The sequence below is a fragment of the Acyrthosiphon pisum genome, chromosome A1, assembly GCF_005508785.2.
Source record: "Acyrthosiphon pisum isolate AL4f chromosome A1, pea_aphid_22Mar2018_4r6ur, whole genome shotgun sequence".
Taxonomy (NCBI): Eukaryota; Metazoa; Arthropoda; class Insecta; order Hemiptera; family Aphididae; genus Acyrthosiphon; species Acyrthosiphon pisum.
Window position 1 is genome coordinate 127,837,363 of NC_042494.1, and position 3,466 is coordinate 127,840,828.

Consider the following 3,466-nt stretch of genomic DNA (forward strand, 5'->3'; position numbering starts at 1 on the left):
CATGTTTTAATATCAAAGTTGAAATTCAACTCGTTATGTTTTTATTGCGTTAATTTAAAAAAAAATTCTTTAAGTATTATGCACAATACAAAATAAACAGGGAAGGTATATCATAAAAATATTATGTCCAATACATAAACTTAAACCTTTTTGTCTGTTTCAACCGTGAGATGAGATGCTTTCACATTGCTTCCACCCGGCTCCACATCGTTGATTTTATAATTAAAAAATGTACGTTACATAGGTACAGGACCGGATTGGACAAATTCGGCCCACCGAGTTTTCCGTACTTCAACTGCAGCACACTTACAAACTGGCGGTCCTTGGGTACGTTCTTATTCGGTGCATACCTAGTTTTTTTTATTTTATAGTCTCCATTTCTTCAACTTTTAATTCTTATCATATTTTCAGTCAGCGCGGCCCCTCATGACTTGAACGGCCCAAAATTGTCGCGACCCACAGAGTTTTTCTCGGTAATTCGCTAGCTCAATCCGGCACTGCATAGGTACTCACACAATATGTGTCTAGCTCAGGGTTGGCAAAAAAAAGCCTTTCCTGAGAGAGGCACACGCCTATATCTCCTCAGGTCTGGAAATTGGTCTTCTATAGTCCAAGTGCCCTTATTAGTTGATTGCAAGCTTGCAGCCTGGACTGCTTCAGCGCATTTTTCCCAAGTTTTTTTATGCCCATGTTCCCTCCAGACTCTGCAATCCCTATTTTTATCACTTGTCTTTCAAGCGCCAACATAATTCGGGAAGAGGGTCAGAAACACGTAGTTACAGGGGATAGTGGGTTTAAACTCTTCCCCTTACAACATGGAAAGTATGTAAAGGTATATACAAAAATTTAATTCTACTTACCAAAAGGCAAGAATAATTGACACCCAATACTCAAAAACCTCTATTATATTGTAGAACACTATGTAATTATAATATTAGTTCAGTGTCTTATAATAATAATTATTATGTATAATAATATAATATATAGTATATCATATATGATACTATAGTAACTATTGAAACTATAGTTTAAACGTATATTTTATTTTAATCAAACACAGTATTTAAAAATCGGGTAAAAATGTAAAAACTGTAACTATATTATTGGAAATTTTCATTTACTCACTAATTTGTATTTTTGTGAATAAATAATAAATTTACAAGACTATAGGTCAGTGGCGTCATTTGGGGGGGGGGGCTGAGGCATTCACACCAGTCTAGTATTTACATCTACCTTAAGTTGGCACATTTAACACCCCCCCCCCCCCATTTAACCGCTATGGTACTATGCTATGAGTGAAAAAAATTTTGAGTCGGAAAAGCAGTGAAAACTTGCCCTAGTCTAATAAAAACTGAAATGACGCCACTGCTACGTACGAACTACGAGTAGAACGCTAATTATCCTTACTAATTTGTGCTTATATATAATTATTAATTATAATGTTACATTTGTATATACCTATACACAAATACATATGATCATATTATGGCCAATATGCCAGTATATGAATATGTTATATGATCATTGATCATATGGATATTGAAAATTATTAATATACCTATTATATAGGTAGTAAATAATAATGTAATATGCTGAATGCTGATTGAGAATATGTTGATGTAGAACTAGACGAAAAATATTCAAAGGCGATGAGACCTATGCCTAGTGTAGACTAGACTAGTTAATCTTTTACCTATGGTCACGACCACGAACATAATATAATAGTACGACTCGCAATACATTTGTATAATAAATAATAATATAATAATATCTTAAGGGGGCTGGAGAGTGATTAATTGTCGGTCAAAAACATGGCTACGACTTCAATCACTAGGCCTTATATAATATATCATATTCATAATTCAAATTGAAATACATTGATATAAAATATGAAAAATATACGACAGTCAAAGCATAGTAAATTTAGAGGAGTATTCAAATCTGCTTTCAAAATGTAAATCAGAACATCCTACTGAGCGTAGTGATTGAAGTCACTGGTAGTATTTTTTGAAAAAAAATGTTTGTATTTTTTTAAAGTAATAAGTGTTGACGTGTGCATGCGCATAGGTAAAATGACAGACGTATTATGAATCATGACAAAATATTATTTTAAAATATTATTTTGTCATGTTATGAATTATGATGCCCTTATACAACGTGATCGGTACTACGAATTACACACACTAATGTTCATTTACTTTCAACACATTCACAAGACCTATTTATCTTGAAATATAAAATGCCTATTTTTTACTCCCTGGAATTGATTACGCTCCAGCCCCCTTAAATAGTGAGCACGATTAAAGATATATTATCTTTAATTGTGATAGTGAATGTAGTTCAGCAGCTGTTGCTGCCATTGAACTATATAATATAATATAAATATAACTATATTATAATAACTATATAATAACAATATTATTATATAGTTCAATGGTTGCTGCTGCTGCAGATATCAGAAACCATGCCAGTAGTACCACTTTGAAGGCGGTTATTGAAGCGGGATTTTCAATGAATACAAACAAGGGCACATGGTGTTAATAATTTATTTGTGTAGCTTACAAACTATTTAAATTTCATAATATTTCATAGCATTCTATGACGTTTTTTAAAAAATCTGCACTTTACCGCACTTTTTTACTGTTCAAAGGTAAAAGTGTGGTAGGTGGTAACCATGGTGAGGAGATTTAATTTTTCGAAATAATCAGAAACGTTATCGTACAATATTATGAATGTAGTATCATGATAAAAGAAGTTAATCTTGCTCCCGCTAAATGTTATTTGTTGACTGTTGTTCATTTGAAAAATCTAAAATTATTAAATGTGTTAGCTTTTAGCGTTGCTTAACTAAGGATATCTTTATGCAGTATCTAATGTTATTGTGTTCATTTAATTCCTGTAAATATGTGGTCATCAAGAAAAAATACCATTCAAGTGTTTTTTGTCCTTACAGAAGACAGGACAGACATTGAAAATATGTCTGAAACTATGCAGCTCGCATTACAAGTAAGTGGTGACGTATTGTGTTTTTGAGGTTCACAAATCAAGAAAATAAAATATATAGATCATATTTATATTATAGGATTGCATTAATCATGAACTTACCACTAATGTGATCAGTGAATCAGACGTTTGTAATATGACATCATTGAAAAAAAGTCAAGTTTTTGTCTATGACAATTTTGAAGGACCTGCTTTTCAACATATTTTAATGGCTGCTAAACAAAATAAAGCTGTGTTAGTACAATGTTCTAATTAATTAATTATTTATTTAATATTTTAAATCAACTAATAGTTATTTATAATATATTAAACATTTAAACCTAATCTGATTCGTGCAATAGTACAGTAAAAAATTAATTAGTCCATCCATATTTTAATATTGTATACTAAGATTTTATTAATTTTATACAGTTTTTTTCTTTTAAAAACATTACAAGTCTATATAAAAATATAATACTTATAA

General features: G+C 31.0%; 1 protein-coding gene across 1 annotated transcript in view; it reads left to right on the forward strand.

Annotated features, from left to right (window-relative positions):
* The window catches only part of LOC100160177 (DNA topoisomerase 2-binding protein 1-A), an 18,933-nt gene that overhangs the window by 3,660 nt on the left and 11,807 nt on the right, over nucleotides 1-3,466 (forward strand). The gene's annotated exons all lie outside the window — the stretch shown is intronic.